Here is a 27,364-nt window from a genome sequence, read left to right on the forward strand (position 1 = left end):
TTGAAGGTCTTTGGAGGACCATTAGGGATCATCTGATCCTTTCTAATTTTGGTTCACGGAGGAGTTTTTAGACTGGAATCTCCATAACGGAAGGGGCCGTTCCTAGTCTCGCTCACCATTCATCTACCCTTCTACAGTCCTGGCTTAGTGTCTGCTAAGGAGTCGTCCTCTCTGGCTTGGTGGGACGATGGCTTGGCCAAGGTGGCAGTGATGGAGTTGGCAGGATTAGGGCTTGTTTCAAAGGTAGGGTTGATGGGATCTGCTGTTGTTCGGTGTGGAAGGCAAAAGGGAGGGGCCAAGCCCGACCCCTTATCCTGAGGATTGGAACTGGATTTTACTGGGATGGGAACCACTGGGAGGGGCAGGTTTGGGAGCATAGAAATGCAAAGCCTGGTTTGGACCATCCGAGTTGCCTGTTAGACCTGTAATAGGAGGCTGAGTAGGCTGTTATATATGCCAGTCCAAGGGATGTGGACGATGCAGTCGGGGACAGGACTGGCAAACCCTGGACTCCACGAATTGGTGGAAGAAGGGGTGAGGTGGAAACGTTGGAGATGGTGGTTGGTGATGAGATGCTTGGAACTAAAGAGGGAATACAGTGACAGTCCATACGCTCTTGGGTTTGACCATGGAAGGGATGGATAAGAGCTTTGGAAGAGAAGATGTGTCGGCTCTGAGAGGATTGAAGCATCATTGACAATTCTACATCATTATTAGCGCCACAAGTATCAGGACAGAAGCAGGTTTGAAGAGACGTTCAGCGTATGAAAGAGAAATCAGTGGACAAAAGTTGGGCTTTTAAATAGGTAGTCCTGAGGAAATTGGTTATCAACAGGAACAATAAATTAGATTCTTACTTCAGATCATTTACAAAAATAATTTCTAGATAAAGTCTTATAAAAGGATAAAACAAAGTTTAAAAATCTCTAGAAGAAAATGTAGAAGACTCTATGATATTAGGATAGAGAAGGACTTTTCTAAAAAGCATCGAAAATTCACAAACCATAAAGGGTTATACTGTCAAAAATTATGCTGCTAAATGTTACTACACGCTAAATAAAGTGATAACCCACGTGCTGGAAATATATTTGCAGCGCATACATGTGGCAAAGAATTGGTATCCAACCTACATATATAAAGAACACCTATGAATCAATAAGAAATGAAAAACAACCTAATAGGAAAAAAGGAGCAGAGGATATGAGCAACTGATTCGTAAAAGAGGACACCCTACTGACCTGTCATGGGGAAATGCCAGTTAAAGCCAAAAGGAGGTACCGTGTGTTCCCCACTGGTAGGTTTGGAGAAAGGAGACCGCGGGGGTGTTGATGGTGTCTGTGAGCTTGAGAAGCTGACACCACAGCTCCGAGAACAACACCCGTCTCTACTGAAATCCAGTATGTGCGACCCTCTACCCGGATGGCACTTCCGCATAGACACCGAGAGGAACTTCCATCCACATATGGGACGGCCCACTGCTGCTGAGTGCATTGCAGCAAAAACTCTGAAATAACACAGATATTCACTGATGGGAGAGCTGATAACTAAATCGGGGGAGGTTTACTCAAAAGCACACTCCAGAGCGGCGAACTTGAGGGACAGAGCTACGGTATCACCACGGATGAATCTCCAAGCATCGTGCGAAGCCAGCAAAGCAATCTGCAGCATGAAATGTGCAGTAGGGAAACCATTTATAGAGCATAAAAACATGCAAACCAACACTTCACATTGTTTATGGATGAATCTACACGTGGCCAAAATATAAAAACATGCCAGGGGATGACAGACATCAAAATCAGGGTAGTGGTCGACTCTCGGGAAGGGAGAAGGGAAAAGGGAAAGGCGGGGCCGGGGAGAAGTACGGAGCGGAGTTCCAATGCCTCCGCAATGTTTTCCTTCATAAGATAATACCCAGATAAACAGTATAAAAGGCTAATGTTGGTAAATCTGAGCTCTAAGTATATGGTTACTGGTTACTTTATTCTCTGTACTCAACTGTAGGCTTGACATATTTCAAAGTTTTTAAAGGACAGACATTCCTTTCTTACTGAGCTGGACTTTAGATTCTAGAACTTTCGGATTTTAAATCTAGAGGAAGGATTTTACATATTGTTGAATGTCATCACTTTGGGCCCTTCATTTCAACCTGCTAAAATTCACTGGGTTCATAAACATTTATGAAAGCACCTCCTAAACAGCAGGTCCTAAGTTGTGGGCTTTAAGTTGTTTAGAGAGGCATTGGGCATAACCGTCTACCGTCTTTTGAATCGCTACTTTCTCACCCAGCTCATGAGAATTACCTCTGAGCTTTGGGAATTCTGCTGTTTGATAAAACGGTTTGTTTTCAGTCAAGTATTTATAAAAATAGTGATTAGGTCTGCTGGCCAACAATGTACACATAGTTAACATTATTGTACTGTACACTTAAAAATGGTTAAAATGGGCTTCCCTGGTGGCACAGTGGTTGAGAGTCCGCCTGCCGATGCAGGGGACACGGGTTCGTGCCCCAGTCCGGGAAGATCCCACATGCCGCGGAGCGGCTGGGCCCATAAGCCATGGCCGCTGAGCCTGCGTGTCCGGAGCCTGTGCTCCGCGACGGGAGAGGCCACAACAGTGAGAGGCCCACGTACCGCAAAGAAAAAAGAAAAAAAAAAAAAAAAATGGTTAAAATGGTACACTTTATGGTATGTGTTTTTTAACCACAAAAAAATAAAAAAAGTGAGTAGGACAGCATTAAATGCAGAACCCTGTGGCAGGCTACTAGAGACTTCTCTCCAGATTAACTTTACACCCTAATCGACTCCGTCCCCGTGCATGCACGTGTGCATGTCTGTACACACTACATTTCACTTACAGAAATGTGGCCCAAGTTTTAGATGGTCAATTCAGGAAGGAAAATATCCTGAATCACCTCGAAGCAATTTTAAATTGTTTGCTCAATTCGTAGAAAGAAAAAAAAGTTTGCTGGGCACAGATCTTCTTGTGTCTGTTTATGAAACCCAAGTGACAGCATTACGGGAGGAAGAGAACCCTCCGAGGGCCTTCTGTTGGCGAGAGTATCCCCTCTTTACTCTTCACCCCGGGCAGTGGTTGGCACCTGGCGTTCTGAGGCCCCACAGTGGGTTTCACGTCTCTTCCTGCCTGACAACAAAATCTACCCTTGAACAGCCCCCCTCCCTGAGCTGTCTCATCTCCCCTCCTCCTTCTGTATTTTTATTTTCTTTACCACTCTTCTTTTCCTGCGTGTTTTGTTTTCTCCCTCTTTGCTATGCTGCTCCATCAATATTTAGTTTCTAAATATTTGGTTTCCACATTGCTGCTCTTGTACTGTTTAGCCAGAATCACTTGTCAATTCACTCATTCACCACACAGCTCCTCGGCCCTGGCTGCAAGAAGAATCACCCGGGAAACTGCGAAGAGGTACCCCAGCCCCACAGCAGGCCAATTAAGTCAGAATCTCAGGGTGAGGTTTTTTGTCAAAAGCTTCCCAGATGACACTGCTGTGCAGCCAGGGTTGAGAAATGCTGATTTCATAGATATTAAGTAAATCCTTCTGTACACCAAGTTGGGGGTTCCTAAGGGGGTGATAAGGAGGCCTTCCTGGAAGAGGTGACGGGTAAGTGTGGTAGGTTGCACTTCCCGGGGCACAACAGCAGCGCCCATCCCGAAAGCTCCTGCGCCACGGGGACCCTGATGTTGCTCATCACGTGGTCAAGTTCTCCCCACCTTGAACCTGGGCAGGCTTGTCACTGCTTTCACCAGCAGAATGATGGACATGGTACTGTCCTACTGCCAGCCCTTACCTGGGCTCTGCTTTCTCTCTCGGTAGTTCCTGTCTTTCAAGGAACAGGTCTATCTCATTTAAGTTATCAAACTTGTGAGCATGGAGCTGCTCACATAATTCCCTTTTAATCCTTTTAACATCCACGGGATCAGCAGTAACGACTCCGCTTCCCTTTCTGAGCTTGGTCATTTGTGTCTTTGCTCTTTCTTGTTGGTTAGCCTGGCTGGAAGTTTATCCATTGTGTTGATCTTTTCAAAGAACCAGCTTTAGGTTTTGTTGAGTTTCTCTAAAAAAATTTAAAAGTTCCTGTTTTCAATTTCACAGATTTCTGCTCATTTTAAAAATGATTTCTTTTCTTCCACTTTAGGCCTAAATTCCCCCTCCTTCTCTAGTTTCCTAAGGTGGAAGCTTCGTTATTGATGTCAGATATTCCTTTTTAGTATTTGCATTTAACTTCATACCTTTCCCTCTTCTAAGCACTAGTTTCATTGCATCCCACAATTTTTGATAAGCTGTATTTTTGTTCTCATTTAGGTCAACGTATTTGAAACAGTTTCTCTGGAGATTTCTTCTTGGACCCACAGGTGATTTAGAAGAGGTCTGTCTTCCTCTTCCTCGGGATGCTCCAGCTGCCATGGCAGGGGAGGCCCAGGCCCCGGGAGAGGCCAAGTGTGGACACTAGTGGGCTGCCCGCACTCAGCCGCGTCACTGAGCCCCCGAGAGGCCTGCACGGTTGAGCCTTCAGGCGGGGCAGCTCCAGCTGAGCTCCGCCCGCGATGGCCACGTTCAGCATCAAGGCAGGATTGGGCCGCTGCCGCTCTAAGCTGCTGAGTTAAGCTGTAAGCGAGGAGCAGCAGGTAACTGCACAGCCCGTGGAGACGGCGGGGACAGGTGGCAGGCTTCCCGGCCAAGGGGAGAGGAGTGCAGTCCCAGGTTCGGGAAAGGTCTGGCTCCTCTGTGGGCTGCAGGCCTCCAGCGTGACTAGAGCGCAGGGTCTGGGGAGAAAAACACCACCCACTCCACTTACAAAACAGCTAAACGACGAAGCGGAAACTCGCACGTCCAATGTTTCCGTGTTGCAGCTGTACCAAAGGCGTAGGGGAGCCGAGGGAAACGTAACACTGGCACAGCTTCAACTCGGGGCCTCTGCATCTTTCCCCCCTCCACACCCCGTCCCCCAGAGAACCTACAGTGCCCCCTGCGTGCAGAACAGAGCCATCTCCCCTCTGGGTTTGGGCCGAGAGCGAGGCTGGGGTCAGCTTTGCTCTAGAAGCTGTCTGGATGGGAACAAGCCGTTCCTCTCACTTGCCCTTTGAGGGTTTTGTTTATTATTCGGTGAAATGCCACTGGCGATGATCTCTCCTTGTGAGCCGCTTCCCAGCCGGGCACCAAGGACGTGACTGACGTCCAGACCTTCGCCAGCACCATCTCTAGGCCTCTGGCCACATCCACGGCTGCTGCTGGCAGCTCTAAAGGGAGCTTTGTGGTCATCGTTTACCCTTTGTGACATGCAGACACGCTTGGCTCGGGCACTTGGGGACCATACGTGCTGCTGCGAAGCTGCCTCTGTGCCCACGTTCCCCATCTTCGAGAGCAGAGCCCAGGTTTTTGTTGGGGACCCTTCCCCACCCTAAGTGAAAGGCTGGGGCTGACCCCACGCAGGGTCCTAGGTCCTTGCAACTCAGGTCTGGCCCGTCAGTGTATCACCTACTCCTGCCAGAGTGATTGGCTCATGGCCCAATACGGCCAATCAGTGCCACTGACTCAGTCCCAGGACTTCTGTGGACGCACCCTGGTATCAGGCCCAACTTTTCTACTCCCAGGCATGTGTCCCAGGATATAAGGTTCCCGCTGATAGAAGGGCAGAAGGGGCAGTTCGGTTTAGAACGTTCTCGCCTGGAGCATCCTTGCCAATTGTGTGACCTTTGCCCTCCATCGCTCTGCTTTGTGGTCCTCCCAGCTGTAAAAAGAGAGAGGGGTTGGCTTCGCTTCCCTCCAGGGCCCCTTCCAACCCTAAGACTCTGGGAATCCAGGAAATCCCAATTTAGATACACGGCTTCGGAAACTGGCAGCAGACAGAGAATGGAATCCGGAAGGCCCTGGCCATTGTGAACGCCAAGTCTAGACGATGGAGAGGGGGCCACTGAGGCAGGAAGAAGTGAAAGTCCCCTTCTCAGCGCCGCACCTTCCAGGAAGCAATAACCACACAAGTCTCAGCAAAGCTCCCGAGGCTGCGATCTGGTTACCCTGGGGCACAGCCAAGGCCGCTGTTATTGTCCTCTGTCTGTTCACATCCAAACCCTCACACACCCAACCTAGTGCTTCCTCTGTGATAACACCAGTAGCAGGAGCTGCCCCCCGTGTCATCCTGGACAAACAGGTGATGTTTATTTACAGCGTGTAAAAGAGACCATCTGACCAGCCGATGCCAGCTGAGAGCCACGGAGGCTGATAAAGGCGGCTTATCACAAAGGATTAGCAAATGTTATTTTCTCTTTGTTTGTTTGAAGTCCGGCATTTGGACAGTCACTGTGAGGCCCAGTGTGGTCGGGGCCAAGTTTAACAGTGACCACAGAGATGGCAGTGATTGCTCGGTGAAGATGAAACAGAATGAAATGAGCCAGCCGGCCAGCGCTATGTGCCAGGGAGAGACACGGCAGGGACCGTCAGGCTGGTTTGACAGCGAGAGACACAGTGAGGGTTAGTGAACTAGGTTGGCTTTGGATAAAATAACCACATGAAGCGAAAATTCTATGTGCAGATGCCCCGGGCCTCTCAACCTTGATGCTCATCATATAAATCACCGAGGCACGTGTGCATACCCGGGCTGCACCCAAGCAAGGGAATCCGACTCTGGGGGTGCAACTTGGGCATCAGTAATGCAGCCGAGTGTGAGATGCGTGCCCTAGATGAATGCTTCTCTCTCGTGCATTACGACCCTGGGAATCTGGTTCAAGTGCAGATCCCAGTTTGGTAGATCTCGGGTGGGGCCTGAGGTTCTGCATTCCTGACATCTTCCCGGGGATGCCCACACTGCTGGTCTGGGGACCACACGTCGGGTAACAAGCCTAGCTGACTGTTGTTCAAATGCCTCCAGCACTGCCCCTAGTACTCCCCGATGCTGGCAGAAGTGGGGCAGAGAGAGGGCTTCTCCTCTGTGGAAGAGGTGGGCTCAAGCTGCTACTGACCCAGAAGAGGAGAGCAGAGGTCGGAGCCTGGGGCACCACTGCAGCGGGTGGGACAGCGCGCCCTCTCAGGCAGGCGCCCCCAGGCTGAACGGGGCTTTGTGGGTGCGCACCACATGCGGGTCGGGGGACAAAATCTCACGATGAGATGCTTTCTAAAACACCCTTATTGAGATCTAATTCACATACCATAACGTCCACCCACTTATCGTGCACAGTCAAGGATTTGTAGTATCTTCCCAGAGTCTACAGCCATCACAGCTATCTGGGGCTAGAATATTTCGTCACCCCCAAGGCTGCTATTTCAGGCCACTTTCACGCCAAGGCCAGCGCCACCTGCAGGAAGATTAGGTGCCTGAAGACTGTGTGGGAATACTAGAGGCAGCTGAACCCTTGGTTGGAAGCATGGAACACCGGCCCATCCGTCAGGGGAGGTGGAGGACATTGATTATCACCGACTTCAGGAAGCCCTCCAAGCCTTCCACACCCATTAACCTCCCCAGCCAGGCTGGGGACCCCGTGAGGGCAGGGTCTGTGCCTTTCTTCTCTGCAGCCGCATGCCTGGCCCCACGCCGGACCACAGTAGGGTACGGTGAGTACGTGTATGCCAAGACCTTGCACCCAGACCCCACTCTGCTATGGCGCTAGTGTCTGGGAATGGGCAGGGTGTGGTTTTGAATTTGTTCTCTATGATTTTAGTAGAACAGACGCTGAATTACCACCCAGATGGCTTTGTCTCAATCTCACAGTTGGCACCTGGGTGTCCTCACGTGTACAACAGAGAGGAGCCCCCTCCCAGGCCCAGAGCTGTCCCAGGGCTTCTGTAACCCAGGAGCCCTGAGGGTAAAGCTGGAAGCAATGAATGGAGTTAAAGGTTGGAAAACTCTTGCTGAGTATAAAGCAACGGAGATTTCCTTGAAGTTGGAGATGGCTTCAGGGAGGGAGCCCCCATTCCTGGAGATATTTTAGGTGAACGCTTTCCCAAGATGTTACACAGGAGGCGTAGGTGACCTTGAGATCCTCCTGGGATAGGGTGCTCCTTCAGGTAAAAGACGGATTCTTACTAAGTGCTGACCATATGCTCACTCGTGATTTCTATCCTCCTATCAGCCAGGACGGACGAGGCTGGCTGCAATAACAAAACTTGGTGCTGCAGACATGAAAGCTTGTTTCTCTCTCACACGATGTAATCCGCCTGCCATGTGTTCTGATCTCCCGAGCGCTGGCTGGGAACTCTCTTACACTGACCCTGCCACCATCCGTGTGTTACCGGCTGCCGTGGCGCAGGCAAAAGAGTCTCGGCAAATCGCACCCTGGATTTTTAAACTTCCACCTGGAAGATACGTCACTTCTGCACACCTTTGTCCGCACCGCAAGGGCACAGAGAGATGCAAGTCTACGTGGGCCTAGAAGTCGGGGCTCAGCCCCACTGACCACCACAGTTCCTCTCACTTGCGGGCTGCCCAAAGGCACACAGGCTGTGGCTATTCTCCAGGCCGCATTATTATTATTTTATAACAACAGTCATGGTCATGATAACACATATGCAGTTATTAGGTGCAAAACACCACTCCATGTGCTTTCCATGAATGCATTCTTTCGTTCATTCCACAGTTATAGATCGAGGACCTACTACGTGCTGAGCGTTGAGCAAAGCAATTCACAATCATCATCTCATTCGTGCTTTGGGACAACCCCATGAGACAGCGCACGTGTCAGGGCTTGTCAAGCTTAGGCAGAACAGGAATATTTAGGAATTTCTGTGCCAGACTCCGGACCAGATTCAGGCCCAGAGGCACTGGAACCAGGAGTAACAGCTCATGGCTGAGGCCCCGGGGAGGCGACACTGTAGCTTGAGGGCCGGCTCTGGGCAGGTCCTTCCCGCCACCAGCCTTCCTGCGAGGGAGAGTGGGAAATGGTCTCAGGAGACAGCACAAAGAGGAACCCTGTTTCCACGCTGCTCAGAAACCACAACGCAGCAAAGGCTCACGACGGACATCCTGTGGACGACAAAACCGAGCCTCCAGGAGGTTCAAGGTAAACCCACAAGGTAAACAACCACCACCACCCAGGCCCCAGCTGGACGGTGGCACAGCCAGGCCAGGGCAGTCCACTCCTGGCCCCGCTGCCGAGCTGCAGGGCCTGGGTGTCACACGCGAGCACGTTCTAGGGGGACGTTCACAGCCAGGGAGGCTGACGTGTGTCCCCCACTGTCACTGCAGCCTCCCAGGCTCTCAAATCCACAGGGGCAGGGAGCAGACAGCTCCCCGCAGACAACCTGCTCCTTCCCAGCTTCTGCTCGGCCTCTGACCCCAGTTGGCCCCTGGGCGCTGCCTTCCCGGCCACAGGACGGCTGTGAGGCTGGTGAGCAGGGGGGGTGGGGCGGGAGGGAGGCACGTCTCAGGCTGGATTTATGGTCTCACTCCAGCCTCTCTACTACGCGAGCATCTTGGGCAAACCCTTCAGCCGAGCCTCAACTTCCCGGTGGGTAAAACAGGAATAAAGTAACAGCAGAGCTCTGATGATTATTGTTAAATGGGGATGATGAGCATGACAGCTAGTTCCAAGCTGAGAAGGGCTTTCTGCACATTAGCTGCTTTTCAGTGTCACCTCTGAATGAATTTGTTTCCATTTGGCCATAGACATTTGTGGATGATCTCCTGGTAGGACAGTGACATCTCAACTAGTGATGCCATAGCCCAAAGATTTTAACGACAGCTTTTCCGGACTCCCAACAAAGCCGTGACCTGCTCGCCAAGAGAGCCCCAGCCTGGTTCCAGCGTGGGGAAGGCGGCCCTGGGCTCCGGGGCAGTGGGTGTGGGAATGCAGTGGCGGTAAGACTCACACAGCACGGCGGGGACTGTGGGCTGGCTTGATCCCTTCCTGTGTCTTCTATGAAAGAAGAAGGAAAAAATCCTCCTTCTGAAACAAACCCCACTATGAATAGCCCTAAAATACGCATTTACAGACTCCGAATCAGACGTCTTTTGGCTGTGAGGGCATCCTCTACATCTGACAAAACAGAGACGAGTGGCATCTGCCCTGCCCCTCCCCGGGTCTCCTTCTCCACCACGTCCTGGGACACAGCCTGCCCAGGAGATGAGCGCAGGTGGGACATGCGGGGCCCCTGGAAACCACCTGGCGATGCTCTTCTAAGTACCCTGAGGAGGTGGGGAGGAAGCCCCCAGCCAGTGGAGTCTTCCTGGCCTCTCACACGTGCAGATCGCCCCCTTTAACAAGCTGCAGCAGGCTTCGGCTTGAAGCCTCTGGCAAACCCCGGCGTCCAGCGTGAGTTTCACAACACCGTTATGGTTTATCGCGTTTATTTTTACGTTAGATTCTAATGGTGATGAGAAATTACCATTTCCATCAACGGCCGTGATGCAAACTTCTTGCAAAACAAAATATAGCAAGAACGAAACAAGACTTGATTTAAAGAAATAGTAAGTGCATGGTAATAGTACAAATGGAACGGAGGTAAAGGGAGACCAACGGTCAAAGTTTCAGAAATGTAGTTTTCATTCAACCAGACTGAATGAAGGTGAATAAGACAAAGTGTATACGGCAAGAGTCCAATGTTATCAATATTTTAATTTACGTTTTCACTTCTCTCCTATTGCATGAGTTTCAAAACATCACAGTGGCTATGGCTGGGAAAGAGAGTAGGATCTCTACAGGGGGATCAGAAACCGCTGTCCCGGCGAATCATCACCTTTCAATGGCGAAGCGGAGACAGGGTGTCATTTGGAAAACGCATTTTCTCACCCAACCCCAGGGGCCATCCTTGTCCTCTGCCAGAAGCACCTCAGAACTAGTCCCCCGCCTCCCAGTCTCCCCTCTGCTGACCAGTTCAGCACCTCATCTTGGCCTGGGTTGTTTAAAAAACTAAAGCAGGCCTTTCTTTTTAAAGGCAACTTTAAAAACAATAGTCACAGCTACCGTGCATTACACATTCTCGTAAATGTTTTCCCAGAGTTATCTCTTCATCACACGCTCTGACAGGACTGTAGGCCTCTCCTTTCTCCAACGGAGCCACGGAGCAAATGGCAGAGGCTGGATTTGGGCCCAACTCTGTCCAGCCTCAGGGAGGTAGAGCCATTAATCTTGCAGTGAGGACTAAAAACTGCAAACGAGGGATGCAAAGAACATCCAAAAAGCCTAAGAGAGGGAACAAGGAGAAGACACAGAACAGCAAGAGAAGGATGGAAAATAGAAGAAACAAAAGGGGGAAAAAACAGACGAAACTGTAAAAACCAATAAAACGTGTGAAAGGAACCATTCTGTTGAACGTGGGCTTTTGCAATCTCGGGCAGGATCACTTCCCCTTTCTTTTCACTAATGAGATGCCTCTATGCTCAGCGTGTGACAAATCGGTTTGGAATTACAATATTTTGACAGCCTCCTAATTGGCCTTCCAGCCTCTACTCCCACCCCCTCCAGGCCACTCTCTCTGCTGCCAGGGACATCTTTCCAACATGCAAATGTGACCTTGCCACTTCCCTGCTTTGCTTTGCATTTTTCAGTGGCGCCCCTGAGGGCTGGATCCAGTCCCAGGTGACCCCAGGCAACCTCTGCAGCCTCCCTGCAAGGAGCCGGCATGGGGTCTACTCTTCCATGCAGATCCCCTTGCCCTGACTTCTCTCTCCAACTCAGGACACTCTTGGGCTCCTTGGAGGGTCCCTGCGACATAGATACCTCGTTCTTTGCCCTGTGGCAGTGTCCCCACTTCTGTGGCTGGTTGTGCATTAATCTATCTTCTCTTTACTCCTAGAGCTCTGCGAGGGCAGGGCTCACATTCTGTCCATCTCTCTCTAGTGCCTCACCCAGGAAGAGAATGGCAGAGGCCAAAAGAGATGAAATGACAGAACAGTTTGGTCAGATGTCTCTCAGAGGAGTACAGATCCGGTAGGAGCAAAGAAAAGGGGTCATCAACCAAGTGTGGGGGATGGGCAGGGCAGGGCAGGCTTCCTGGAGGAGGCGATGGGCAAGCTGAAAGCTGAGCTGGAATCTGTCAGCTGAAGAGGTGGGGAAGAGTGTTCTTGGCAGGGTGGAGGGTTTGGAGGGGCAGGGAAGTCTGCCTCTTTGAGTAGAGTTGGGGGGATGGTAAGAGATGAGGCTGAACAGGCAGGTCAGGGCCTGGAGTCCTTGCTACAGAGCGTAGGCTTCATGGTGAGAGCAGTGTGGACACCTAGCGGGTTTCTGTAAGCAGGAAGTAGTGTGGTTGGTTTCCATCTCAGAAAGGTCACTCTAGCCACAAAGGGGAGTATGGATTGGGAAGAGAGGTTGATGGGTGCCATGTCTGGCTGTGCAGGTTGGGCACTGCACAACTCTACGGGTGCTACTGTCCCCTCTATGGTGGCTGTGGCAGTTGAAAAGGGCTGACCTCATCTGATGGCAGGGATTTCTGTCAGACGGTTGTCAAGGCAACTTAGTAACAGGAGTTGGGATGTGGACCAGTGGCCTGGCTGTGACCGTAGAAGGAAGGGACCTGGTGCGTCCAAGAGACTCAGATGTGGATCAAGGAGGGCTTTGACCCTGTGACTTGGAATCAGCCTGGGACACAACCCAGCTGCCAGCTGGGTCCCTGCGTGTGCTCCTTGTGGGATCCAGGGCCACATAGAGGTGGGTTCATCATGACACTAATGCAGTTTAGCTTCGGGGCCTGAACGTGCATTGGTCTCTTCCGATGAGTTCCCAAGGTCATAGGTTTCGGGGAAATTGGCAGAAGCAAGATGTCCTCATCGCAACTGGCGGTGACTTCTGTCTCCCTCCCTCTGACTTGCCCTCTGCTGGGTGGCGTCTGTAGTCTAGGAGTGTGGCTGAGGGCAGCCGGCCCGTGGAGCCTGGCTCGTGGAGGACGGACAGCTGTGGAGCAGTCGTTCTGGCACAGTCGGGATGCTGCTGGCTGTCCTGGCGGTGGGCACGGCTTCCTGTGCTGACTTTCCTCGTAGCACAATGCGAAGGTGCAGAGCCAAAAGCTGGACAGGTGGGATGAACAGGCCCTGTGATGCCGCCACAAGAATTGCACGGGTGGTGGAGGGTATACGAGGTTGGGAGGCATGGAGCCAGTCGCTGGTCTGTGGAAAATTCCTCCAAACAGATGTGTGTGGTCGTAAAAGGAAGATTCGATTCTCTTGCACTCAAAGTCAAAATGGAAATCCATTTCCATCACGAGTACACTCAATAGTACAGCATATGCAGTGACATGTGTGCCATCACCTTTTCAAGCATTTTTGGTGGGAATGGTATATTTGATAAAGTTTGAGTATGCTATTATAATTGGAATTTGGAAAAGCATTTTGGAATACTTCAAAGAAACAAGTGAGAAATTATGAACGTATCTGAAAGGCACCTTCTTTTGTCATCTTTAAATTCCATTATTAAAGAATCAAGTGACAAATTGAGGTAAGATACTAACAGAATATGAAACAAAAGAGGTAAACATTCTGACTTGAGAAGTGAAGTATAACTGAAAATGTCCAGATCACAACAAAAGCACTAATTAATTTAGAAGAGATCAATTTCAGATACAAGCAATGAAGAAGCACTTGGATAGTCTGAAAACCTAATGAACGTGGAGAAGTGAATCATGTAATAAATATTGCAAAAATATTTACATTTCTGGCTAGTTTGACACAAAATAATCGACATTGAGGAAGACAGCATAAAATCCGCAAATAAAAACAGTGCTAATTTTCCAAGAAAACTTGAAATGGTGAAATCTTACAGGTCCTATATGAAAGAAATTCAGTAGAAGTTTCCCCAAATTTGACCACAGGCTTAAAAATTTTCCAGAACTGTTGCAGTTGGTATCTATGGGCCAGGTAAAAGTATAATTATGCAATGCGAAACTAAAAGACTTTTTTCTGAGCTCCCAACAAGCATACACATACAAAAGCAAACCACAGTCAAAGATGTCACAGGAAATACTCGGCTATCTTTCCATTCTCTGTACAGAAAACGATGCGGCCAAATTCGTATTATATGAGAAGGAGATCAAAGCTCGTGCAGCCGCCCGAAAAAAGCAGGGAAAAAAGTATTATAGATGTGGGTCAGGCAGCTAATTAGTAAAAATGCTATGTTACTTTGTGTATTTAGTGATGTCTGTCACACTTGTCAGGTTTTTAACATCTGCCATTTGTTAAGGTTTCTTTTCTGAGTATTCACTTTTGTAACTGCTTTTATGTTCGGGTTTTGAATTAATTTTCTTAGAGAAGGACCCCCAGATTGTGTGTACTGTTGGAGCCCAGAAAACCTGAATCTGCTGGTGGGGCCGGGAATATGTGTAGTAACTTCAGACCAAGTGGAGGTCACCTGGGGTCAGACTGATACGCGATGGTACGGCTGCAGAGCTCAGGCTGGGAGCCTAGCAGGGGCTCCAGCTGAACTAACACGGCTCTGACCGTGGGTTCGCAGTTCTGGGGGCCTTTGCAGGCCGTCCCATCATTAATATTACCCGGCTCAAATCTATGAAGTCGACACCTCCCACCCAGGGCTCTGTCCTGGAGCCAAAATAACACACTCTAAGCTCGGCTACAGTTGAAAGTGAAACCGCATGTTTTCTAAAGGTTTAAAAGCTCTTTTGAAGAAGGGCAGAGGGTCAGGAAAGAAGGAGCTGCATTTACAGAGATTTGGCAACCCTTTCACGAGGAAGAGTCCCACTCATTACGTGTGCTTTCTCCCTGCGCGCTGCCCTGGGTGGAACGGACAGGCCGGTCCACCTTTGTGTCCACGGTGGTGACAAGGGCTTGGCCTCGCAAGTCAGCTCCTGGGAGCGAGGCAAGCTCAGGTGCTTCAGAGGTGGAGGGAGGGCTCAGCTCGGCAAGGAGGCAGGGAGAAGGAAGTGGGGTAGAGCTGGCGAGAGCCCTGAGCTGCAGGCCGTCAGATGTTACAGCTGGCTGGGATCTCGGGAACGATTTACTCCAAATGATTCTCACACGCCCAGGGGAAAACCACCAAAACCCAGGAGCTTGTGCATCTTGCCTGAAGTGACTATGAAATCTGGGGGGCAAAGGGCTGATTGGAAATCTGCTTTTCCACAGGAGCCTTTAGAATCTTATTCATCAGATCGACACATAGTTGGTGTTCAGATTTTTCTGAATGAACTCACTGCTGGGGTACCTAAAAGGCTGCTGGGAGACTTCCCCAGTCATCGTTACGCTCACATTTTAAAGTACCACTTTGGGGGCCCTTGTGTCATTATTAACAACAGCAACGACATTAGTAATACTGATAGTATTACTAATAATACTGTTGCCCGTCCAGAGATCTCACATGGTCTTACGTCGACCCACACTAAATGGGACTCCCTCGAGCATTTCCACACTAAATGGGGCTCCCTTGAGCATCTCTATTCCACTCCATGCTTTGCAGGGGTGGGAACAGATGGCGGCTTGGAATCTAAGTTCTGTCATTTTTGGCTGTAGAAGCCGGGACAAGAGACGAGACATCATACAGCCTCAGTTTCCCCGACTGTAAAATGGGTCCGACAGCCGTGCCCCATCCCTGGGTAGCTCCAAATCCTAAATGCAAACCTGAAAATACAGCCAAGGGCCTGCCCCAGAGGAAGTGCTCAGGAAACGCAGCTAAAGAACAAAATCATGTACCAAGCGCTGGAGCCATTAGATACCTACGGGGTCTCACTCCCTGGGGTGGATGGTTTTACGTGGGCTCAGGGTGCCCAGGGAGCTGGTAACACGCTAGGTCTGGGTGTGTCTGGGAGGTGCTTCCAGACGAGACTAGCACTTGAAGTGGTGGCCTGAGTAAAGAGGCCACCCTCACCAATGTGGTGGGCATCTCCCAATCCAGCGAGGGCCTGAGCAGAACAAAATCCAGGAAGAGGGGCAAGTTTGCTCTCTCCACTTGAGCCGAGACATCCACCTTCTCCTGCCCTCAGATGTCTGACACCCCTGGTTCTTGGGCTTTTGGACTCAGGTGGTAACTTACATCATCAGCTCCCTGCCCGTAACCCCCCAATTCTCGGGCCTTCAGACTTGGACTGAACCACACCCCTGGCTTTCCTGGTTCCCCAGCTGGCAAACAGTAGCCTTCTCAGCCTCCATAACCAAGTCCTATAATTTATATACATATATATATATGTAATATATAAAATCTCCTATTGGTTCTGTTTCTCTGGAGAATTTAACACTTAACGACTGCTGTCAACTGACCGATATGGTAAGCAAGGGTGGCCCTACCGTTGCTTGTTGAACGAAAGCGTGCATGAGTGACTGAGTGAGGGGGCAACAATCTGGGGGGCCCGTCTCGGTCATCCCTTTTCTTCTTATAAGCACTTTCAAGGATGATGATTTGGCAGGTTGTCAGTGCGAATGTCTTCAGAGGCAGGCAGGTGGCCCGGAGGAAAGAAACAGGAGGGACTCAGATGTCACTTTGTTCCCCACTAAAGACACCGAAAAAACTGGATGTTTAAAGCACGGTGGTCACTGAGTAAAATATACCCCCAGGTCTTCCTGAAGCCCACCAGCCTGCGACCTCTGACACATCACCCGGGGACACCTGCTTGCTGGCGACAATTCTACGTGAGATTATTTCAGATCCCCAATCCCTTATTTGAAACTGCTGGTCCCAGATGCATGCAAAACTCAGAACTTTTATGGACTTTAGGAACGTAATAGGGTGACTGTACCCTACACCCCGTCATTTTCCCGTGGGTTTGGGGCTGCCCTGTATCTTCAAACGGTTCTGCAGTCAATGGTTGAGCTTTCACTTAAGGGCAGACTTCGTCACCAACGGAGGCTTTTTTAATATCGGTTTTTCGGTTTTGGATACTGGAATTGACGGGGAGGCATCGCAGATCTGTGTTGCCAGGGTTTTTAGTCTCTCAGGCGGATCGCAATAAGCGCGCTGCCTCGAGTTTCCACGGGTCTCCTTCCCTTTGGCGGGCGGCGGCAGAACCTCCGGCTTCTCCAAGACCAGGCACTTCCTCTGTTGTCCTCTCATCACCGACCTCTCCACCCAGACTTCTGACGGCCTTGAACGGTTTTTCCTCTCTGCACATCTTGTAGCATCAAGACTCTGAGTGCAGAGGCCAGTGTAGCTGCCGACGCAGAGTATCAGTACCAGGTGAGCAAACTGCTATCAGGTGAGCAAAGGCAGCCCGTGAGGGCCACCCAGCCAGCCGTGGCGAACCGGGGCTGGAGTCCCGTCTTTCAGCTCCTGCCTCCCAGCATTTTTCTCTAAGAAAGAAAATAGCCCAGGCTGTCAGGCCGAGGACAGTACATCATGGCTGAATTTGGCGAGGAGGCCTGTGGCCCTGATTCACATCCATCTAAAAGCCTCTTGCCTTTGGCAATCGTTTCTCCTGAAAGTGAAAATCCCTTTTGTCTGTGGGAAAAACCTCATAAAAAAAGAAAAGCCCAACCGAAAAGCGCATTGGTTTCTATTTATAATTGGGGGGAAGGAATTTCACACAGATTCAACTCACACATGAAAAAAAGAACCAATTACTCAGAGGCAGATGTGTTTCCCATTTCCTATCAGCTCTAATTTTTTAGGTCACCGCTCAGCTATTTGGAGACTGTTTCATTTGAAGATGGTTTCCTTATCGAGGACGCTGGGAGACGCTCAGCGCGCTACACTAGGAACATGCCCGTTCGCAGGGTCCCTCTCTGCTCACACACAGAGGGACAGTCACCCACCAGCTGCCAAGCAGCACCTGCTGTGTTTACCCCCCAGGAAGCCTGTGTCACCTCACAGGTAGCCCCCAACCTCAGCGTGGGGGACACGGTGGAAAGCAGTTCCTAGTTTCATTTCTTGCTCACAGATAGGAGAAGAGGAATGAAAGAGAAGATGAGGGACCGATTTCCAGAAAGCCAACAGTGGGAGGATGGAGCTGGAATTTCCAGCCACTCTTTCTGCCTTGCCTCTCTGCAGCTGGCAAGTTCTATGGAAAATGAAGATGCCTTTGAATGAATTTCATTCCGTGGTAAAATCCAATCTCAAGGCTGGAGGAATTCAGAGAGATTTGAAACTTTTGGCCCCTTGGCTGAGTCTGTCTGTCTGTCCGACTAGTGGCCATGAGGAGGTCATGGCCTCCTCCCATCAGCCAGTTAGATCCAAGGACGGCTTGACCACAACCATGGGGCTTGCCACCAATCGTCAACTGAAAACCCCCAGAGCTGAATTAGCGGGATAGGTGCAGCCTTTCTGCTCTAGTCATTGTAAACCTGGGTACCTGGTCTAGTGGTTCACGAAAAAGCAAGATAACTACCAAAAACTAAACCCAGCAATAGCAAATCTTGCTGCAGGAAAGGACTTTCTTTACGTGAATTTTCTCAATCAACTCGTGGTCGAATTGCGTCCCCCCAAGAGATGTTGGAGTCCTAAGCCCCAGTACTTGTGAATGTGACCTCATTCTCTGAGAGGGTCTTTGCAGATGATCAAGTTAAGATGAGGTTGTTAGGTAGGCCCTGATCCAATCTGGCAGGTGTCCTTATAAAAAGGGGGAATTTGGACAGATAGACAGACACACATGGGAGGAGACCATGTGAAGACAGGTTGAATGCCATCTATAAGCCAGGGGACACCGGAGGCCACCACAAGCCCGGAGAGAGGCCTGGAAGAGACTCTCCCTCATAACCCTCCAAAGGAACCAACCCTGCTGACACCTTGAGCTCAGATTTGTGGTCTCCAGAGCTGGGAGGGTGCCAGAGCTGGGTGCCTTTACTATTCCTGTTTTACAAATGCTAGTGCTAGAGAGAAACTTTATAGATGCAGAAACTAAAGAAGTTAAGGAACTTCCCCAAGTTTAAACAGCTAGTGCATTTTAGTCAGGACTTGAACGCAACCCTCTCTGACTATAAAGCCCCAAGGATGTCAAGGATGCCCAAAGGGGTCCCAGAACGTGTGCAAGCTCACTTGGTCCAATAGCAGCCAAGTGCACACGAGGACCCGGTCACTGCTGGGGCTCGGCCCCCCACGCCAGGCTGACCTCCACCCTGAACCAGGCAACGAGCACATTCGGGTCTGGAGTTCGGGTGGTGCCCGGGGATGCCCGTTCAATCGAAAGGGCAGAAGGTAGAGTAGGGGAGGAGCCTGCCGCACCCAGCTCCTCACTCTGGGCCATGCGGGCAGAACGGACGTGGCAGGCGGGGGGGCAGGACACCTGGAAGAGTGAGGACACTCATTTCCAGAGCACCAGTTTACTCCAGGGTGAGTTGCTGCAAATGTCATCTTTATATTAAAGCAATAATCACAACTGACATTCTCAGTTAGAACTGTGCTCAGCTGCTGGTGATAAAGCCCTGAAATGAAAGTGGCTTAAGTAAACCAAGAGTCCCTTCTTGCTTGACACAAAGGAAGCCCGGGGGCTGCTGCGGTGCCTCCGTGACAGAAACATCCAGGCCCTGAGCAGGAAGGAAGGACTGGAACCTGTGCACACACTTGCTGAGGGGGATGGAAGGAGGACTCGGGGTGTGGGGACCAGGGAATGTCCTGGTGGGCCAGAGATGAGAGACCAAAAGGTCACAGGGGATGTCAGACTGAAGGGTTGGGTTGAGGGTCCACCACGGATGGTGGCGGCATAGAAGAGCGTCCTGGGGGAAGGGAGCACAGGCAGGCGTGTTCGCACACCCACACCCTCCTTCAGAAACGGGGACAGAGAGGACCTGGGATGACATTCCCCTGGCTAGACTGCCCCCCCACCACACACCGATGGAGACGGTTCTGCATTCAGCTGGCCTCACCACCACAGAGGATCCTGACTTCCTAGGTTCTCATTTCTGTCACAAAAGAAAAGAGGGGCGGGTCTTGCTTCTGTTTCAGGAGAGAATCGGGGAGCAGCTGCGACGTGTGAGGGGACTGGACGGAACAGCAAAAGGCTATTTGAAAATCGTTTGCTTTGGTCCATTGATGCCCTTCATAGTGGTTGACAGATGCAAGTTAGCAACTTGGGTTATTTTTAACTTTGCTCTGGTTGCCGGACTCGGCTTCTCTGATGACTGCACTGTCCCGAGACTGGACCACATGGGTGATGGCTCTGTAGACAGGACGTCTGTGGGTCAACAAGGAGAGAGGGGTCACTTCTAAATCCAGTCGGTAATGCAGAACCACAGCGGTCAACGGTACCCTTGAGAGTCATTTAACTCCCCCTGGAATGGCAGAAGCCGAGCCCTTAGGAAGCTCAAAAATCTAAGAAGTGACTTCTTTTGTTTATCTATGAATTTTGGCCAAGGTGTCCCTATCCCTGGGGCTGGCCTAGTTAAAACAGGAGGAAAGGAATTTAAAACATGATTTCCTTTCAAGCACATCTAATCAAATTCCGGTCTGAGAACTGTCCGCCTATGTGTGACATTATGATTCCACCGAACTACTTCACGGAGGAGGGGGTCCCTCATCCCTGCGAGGTCCGCCTGCCCTCCGTGCCCCAGACCCGCCTTCCAGGAGTCAAGGCCGTACTTCTTCTTGTCTGCTCCCTCTGACAGATGCACTTCCAAGAAACAAACCCTCCATGCAATCCAGCCTTGGGGCTTGGCGACTTCTCCGTGCCATTCGTCTTTCTAAAGTGGGAACATCAAGGTGGGAAGAGAAGGAAAAGTCAGCAAGCAGCCAGCCAGGAGCCGGCCGCCAGGGGAGGCTGGAGCCCCCGACGGCAGGACCACTGCTCAGAGCCAGGGGCCTGGGCCAGGCGGCAGGCACCCTCCGTGGTGCAGATGGAAACATCACAAACGGCCCTTTGTCGCCCCGCCGGGATCTGGGGGCGTCCCGTGAGCTGCAACGCGCACACACCCACTGGATTAAGAGCCGTCAGACTGGTTCCCAAAGCAAACACTGAGTTAATTTTTCCAGCATATTCCTTTCATGTCTGGGCTGCTTCAGGCTTCTCTGGGTCACTGGGCTCTTTGTTGCCGGCTTCGCTGAAGCCCCCCGGCCCACTCCGCCTCGCTGGCTCCTGGAGTCCCCTCCCCTCTACACCCAAGTCCTAATACAGTATTCCGTTTCACTTGGGCAAGAAGCGCCCCCAAAGAGATTGGCCTTTGAAATATGTGAGTCAGAGAGAAGCAGCTCCTGGAAGTTTCAGATCACATTTCTCTGGGCCCCTGGCACGTGTTGGCCTGTAGAAGCCAAGTCCTCATTTCGGGATGTGTCCCAGAGTCTGCTGGGGCGTGGGAGTCTCACCCCTCCCCTACTCACCACACCACACCACCCCTAATCCTTCTTAAAGTTCACCAGGGGCTCCCGCTTCCCTCAGATCACAGCCACACTCGTCCATGTGGTTCACAAGGCCCTGCCTGGTCCAGCCCCACCCTCACCACTCACCCCCAAGAACTCTGAATTTATTTTAGCTCCTTGAATGCCCCTGTGCTCTCTTACTGCTGGACACAAGAGGAAACCTATTTTCCATCTGTGTCAGTTAGGGTCCAATCAGGAGAGGGGGGGAAAGCTCTGAATATTGAAAACAGAGAGAATTTAATACAGGGAATTGGCTGCACAAGTGATGGGACTGCTAAGAAGCCGACCAGGGGACAGAGAGGCGACCCACAGCTGAACAAGAGCAGTAGGCCTCCAGCATCACGGGGCTGGGGACGGAGGGGTGGGTCACCCAGCAGAAGCAGGAACCGTGGAGGAGGGCGAGGAGACAGCCGTCGCTGGAGACGTCGCCCGAGGCAGGGAGGGAGAAGGGAACCCCCCTGGCTTCTCCCCTCCTCCTGCCTCTGACTCTCCCCCAGCGCCCTCGTTGGCTGAACCGGCTGGAAGTCAGCCAACGCAGAAGTCTGGGAAGGTGGCCTGCAGATGGCGGCCCGCCCGTAAGACAAAGCAGGATGGGGAGGGCAGGGAATGCTCCTGAGGCCAACAGACACAGGATCGACGGCCCATCTCCGACCCAAGGTCTGCTTAGGAATCCTTCGCGCCGTATCCGTACTTCTTATCATCAGCTGCCTCTATTATTCAAAGTGCTATTGGTTGTAAGTGACAGAAACTTACCTGCGCAAGAAAAGGAACGTTGGTTTGCCTAACTGAAAACTCTGCTTTTGGGATTCGGTACGGCCGAATCCAAGGACTCAAACAAGGGAAGCAGTCTCCCATTTGGACCTTGTCAGCTCTCAGCTCTGCTCTCCTCTGTGCGGCCTCCATTTTCAGGGCGAGCGAGATGGCGGCTGCAGGCCTAAGACCCACCTTCTCAGAAACCTTGGCGGAAAAGCTGTCCTCCCGCTGCTAACAGCTCTAACCAAAGCCCTGGAACTGAGTCTTACTGGCCTGCTGGGACCTCTTGCCAGTCTTGGCACCAATGACTGTGGCCCAAGTAGCAGAATGTTCTGATTGGCCAGGCCTGGAGCCAGGAGATGAGGCTCAAACCCACCCAAGCTCACAGACTAAAAGGGGAAGAGGAGGTAATACCAGTACAGGAAGTAATCGATGCTGGGATGACAAAAAGATCCTTTGCTTATTTATGGCACTGCTACCCAACCCAAAGAATGGGACGACTGGTTATATTTATGTCTGGTTACGTCATCTGAATCTCCCATCAGAGATGAAATTTCTCCACCGAGGGGCCACACGTCCTAGGAGCACTGTATTCTGGCTCCCTTCTCGTGGGTCAGCTCTTCACATAGTCTGGATTATGCACAGTTTTCCAAGCTTCCGCACCAGTTGTCCCACTTGTTCATCCTGATTATCCTGAGGCACAACTAGGAGAGAAGATTTTCTTGCCTCCTAGCAGGGGAGACCGTGGACTAGGGGGCTTGAGAGAAGTGCCCGGAGCCACTGCAAGGAACACCAGTAACGGCTACAGCCACCAGACCCACTGAGCACCGAACAAACACCAGGCTTCTAGTATCCTAACTCCTCTGGCCAGCAGCCTAGTGAGGCAGGCACGATTATCCAGTCCTGATGAAGAAATCAAGGCGCTTGCTTGAGGTCACACAGATGGTTAGTGATGGAGCCAGGACTTCATGTCAGGAACTCTGACTCTAGAAAATGCAGGCTTTAGGTCTCCCCCAATTCATCCCCTCTGCCTAAACATCCCTAGTTCCTTCAACTCCGTCTCGTGGGCTGGCTTTCCATACCGCCTCCATACCGCCTCCATACCAGAGCCCTGGACAGCTCTGGTTTACACCCACGTCCCAGCAGAATGACCAGTAGATGCCCTTCTGCCTGGACAGTACATCACACACTCATCCCAGCCACAGTCAAACCCACAGCTCCCATCATCGTGCTGACCCCCTGCCCCACCCCTCTCGGCACTTCCTCCTGGCAGATGGGGTTACCGCCCTGGCACACCATCCAGCACCCCTGCTCCAGCATTAGGGGTTCAGGAGTGGAGCGGACCAGCAAGGCTTGGCTCAGCTGTTCTATCCCGAGCCAGGCCCCCGACAGCCCCACACCCAAGATGTCCCCGTTCCTTCTTTCAGGTCTGACTTTTCCCATCCGACTGGCCAAATACGAGAGTGAGGCCCTGGCTTTAATTTCCGAAACACTGTTGAATAAACCAATTTCTCTTCAGGGACTGGGGACCTGGGAAGCTCTCTCTTAGCTGGAGGCTGTGGAGGTGACGGATGGGATTCACCCTGACGGGAAGTGCCAGCACCTTGCTCTGCGGTGTCCTGGCCTTGTCCCAGGATGCCCGGGGATGGGGATCTGTAGCGCTGGGCTGGGTGAGAGTGCACCGCAGGTTCGGGGAGGCTGGGTGTCAGAGGGAGCCAGGGGGGCCGCGGGGTCTTCAGGTTGTCCTTCCTGTTTTGTCTCCACTGGCTCATTGGTTCAGCAGGAGACAACTTTCTAAGGTCAGGGTTCCATTGGTCTTCGGGTTTTCTGCCCACCTTCACTCTATAGGCGCAGCAGTGAGAAGCGAACCAGGAACGACTAGCAGGGTCCGGACCAGGAGCCGACGGCCCCAGCAAGCAGTCCCGTCCCCCACCCTGCCTTCCCGCTCGCTCCTGGAAGGAGATGGGTGCTGGGGTTCTAGCGCGAACCCTGGCACCAAAAGCACGTAGGAAAAAATTAGAATCAATGCTTTTTCAAGGAACGCAAACTCAAAGGTCTGTGCTTTCCCACTGGGAGGGGTGAGAACCCATCCCACCATGGGGCTGCAAGGGGCTGATGGCCAAGCCTCCACCTCTCAACTGGGGAAAATGAATTGCAATCTGATGCTCCAAAGGCAACTCACTTCTAAATGTTGTGTTCCTCAGTGACTTCCCATTCCTTGTCCTCCATCACTCCTGCCCCAACGCTCCATCCTCCAGCCACACGGACCCGCTAAGACTTCCCTGACTGCTACGTGAGGATTCAGGACGTGGCACCAGAAGGCTGTCCCATCAGCCTGGAGTGAGCGTTCTTGCCTTCTCCCTTGCCATTTGTTAAGACCCAGACCAGATTCTGCCTTCCTTTGGAAGTTTTTCACACCCTGCCCCAACTCCTCTGCTCTGTGGCCCTGCAGCACCTGCACGTCCTTCGATTGTAGCTCCTACCTGTGACTGCACACCTGTCGCCTCCAGTGGGCTACGAGCTGCTGGAGACCTGGACAGACACCTTTTTCTTCTGTCCCCACTGAGTCTGACACAGCATTTGGAAGACAACAGGCACTTGGTAATTATTGAACGAAAGCATACTATGGGCACTCGACAAATCCGAACGTGGAAATGGAAATTGGTTGCCTGCTCTGTGCTAAGGTGGTGCTCAGCTCTGGCTGCACCTGGGGGAGGGCAGCTTGCCAGGACCCCACCCCCAATTAGAACATCATCAGGGTTCCTCCCAAAACTAAAAATAGAACTACCATATGACCTAGCAATTCCATTCCTGGGTATTTATCTGAAGAAAACAAAAACACTAACCCAAAATGATACATGCACCCCAATGCACATGTTCATAGCAGCACTATTCACGATAGCCAAGCCATGGAAACAACCTAAGTGTCCATCGACAGATGAATGGATAAAGAAGGCGTGGTACATATATGAAATGGAGTACTACTCAGCCATAAAAAAGAACGAAATAATGCCATTTGCAGCAACATGGACGCAACTAGAGATTATCGTACTAAGTGCAGTAAGCCGGAAAGAGAAAAACAAATGCTGTATGATATCACTTACATGTGGAATCTTACAAAATAAAACAAACTAGTGAATATAACAAGGAAACAGACTCATGGATATAGAGAACAAACTGGTGGTTACCAGTGGGGAGAGGTAAAGGGAAGGGGCAAGCTAAGGGTATGGGATTAAGAGATGCAAACTCCTATGTACAAAATAAGTAAGCTACAAGGATATATTGTATAGCACAGGGAATACAGCCAATATTTTATAATAACTATAAGTGGAGTGTATGCGTAAAAATTGTGAATCACTATGTGGTATGCCTGAAACTTGTATCATATCGTACACCAAACACATCTCAATAAAAAGAAAAAGAACGTCACTGGAACATTCTAAAAGATCTCAAGGTGAATTAATTAGCCAAGGCTGAGCCTGCCATGCTAGGGAATAAAAGCTGAGTAAGGCATGGTTTCCCCTCCTTGGAGCCATTGAAATGACCAAGCTGATTTTTTTTCTCCAAGACAGGAAAAGAATAGTTCTCAAAGTGGGGTTCCAGCAGCAGCAGCAAGGCCTCGCCCAAGAATGTGCTACAAGTTCAGATTCTGGAGCTCTGTCCGTGAACTGCTGCGTCGTAAGCTGCAGGGAGGGGCTGTGCTCTAACACAGCCTCCCAGGGATCCTGAGCGGGCTGGAGTGTGAAAACCACTGCTCCAGAACTTGTCTCCCAAACTGTGACTCACTCACGGCCACATCAGAAAGGCCAGGCGTCGTGAATGCGTAGATCCCTGAACCCCTTTGCAGTGCCAATGACTCGGAGCCTTGGAGAGAGGAGCACGCCGGTATCAAGAGTTGGGAGATGGACGCACATTGTATAAATAGCTTCCCAGGTGCTTCTCAAGCTCACGGAGGTGTGGTAACCAGTGCGCTAATACCACGACAGCTCAGATAAATGCCATCTGTCCCACTGCCCTCCCCTCTCAAAGCACGGACTTTGGTGAGTCAGGGGACAGTCAGAAAGTTGGGTCCAGCTGCCTTCAGTGCGCACACCTTCCGATCTCCGCCTGAACCTCCAGTACTTAGCGCGACCGGGAAGGTCGCCCAGGAGCCTGCTTTGAAGTCTCTGGTTTGGTCAATTCCCAGCTCCACCTGCACTTGGGCAGAGGGGGAGCCCGAGCACCACCCCGCACTGGCACCTTGCCAGTACCTCCTCGGCACCCTCCTGCCTCGGGAAGGGACCTCCTCCTTCAGGCAGACGGGCCGTCACGACTGACAGACATGGGCGAGTGTGGAGCCATCACTCGGGACTCTGAGTCAACTTCCAGCTCCATGCCTGGGACCAGAGAGCTGCCAAACCTTCCACCAACACACAGTTAATAATCCTAACACCCCCGCTTGTGAGCCGAGATTTCATTCCGTGCACATGTAAGCAAACACGTGAGCTTCCCAGCTGCTAACTCGGCAAGTGTAATTATATCCCATTCCATTTTTATTCCGTCGGTGAAGCCGAGCCAGGCTTGGAGGGAAACGGGGACCTGTCCCACCGAGGACAGCAGAGGCCCGAGCTCCGTTTCCTGTTGATGCCCCTGTGACAGACACGGAGCCAGGCTGCCCCTCCGTATGCACCAGCGGCAAGTGCTCATCAGGCTCCAGGCAGCTGCCCGCTCTGCTGTGCGCAGCGTCTGCGGAGGCCTGTTAATCGGAGACCCTTAGGCCTCAGCGTTCGTGGCTGGGCAAGAACGTGCCTGTCGGGGAGACCAGCCATTTCCAGATTTAGGAAAGAAAACACCTTGTTGTCAGAGCACCTGGTGAGCCCCACCGGGTACAGTGCACGCTGAATTCCATCCACTCCTCACCACCTCAGGACCACAGAGGACGACCGAAGTCATATAGATAACCACACGGCCGACTGGGAAGGCCCATGAGAGAGTGGCTAGGGCTGTGATTTTCAAACTGGGTTCCAAGGAACCCTAAGGTGCCTCAAGGAGCCCATGGGGAGACGGGGCTGGAGCATCTACTGATCATTCGTTGGATGACCTTGGGCAATGAATTCCCTTCTCTGAGCCTCACTTTCCTCATCTGTAAAATGGAGGTAATAGTGCCTACTTTTACACTTATTTTGAGGATTGAATGAAACACCATCTAGACAGGAGTGACAGCTTGATGCCCTTGTACCCACTTTAACCCTGGAGGGTGATCTGGCAGAGAGGGCAAAGGGCGTTTGAGGAGAAAGGATGGCCAGGTGACAGGTGCACGCGTGTCATGTGCTGGGTAAGACGCACCGACCCAAGTGGATGGTGGGGCTCCACAGCTTCTGAGCACTGGCGTGTCTCACAGCTCCCGTGGCCCCAACTCCTTTCTAGAGCAACCAGACTTCTCCTTTCATTTGCTTCCTGGACCCACACTGAT

Source organism: Phocoena sinus, chromosome 19, assembly GCF_008692025.1.
Source record: "Phocoena sinus isolate mPhoSin1 chromosome 19, mPhoSin1.pri, whole genome shotgun sequence".
In the NCBI taxonomy this organism is placed as follows: domain Eukaryota; kingdom Metazoa; phylum Chordata; class Mammalia; order Artiodactyla; family Phocoenidae; genus Phocoena; species Phocoena sinus.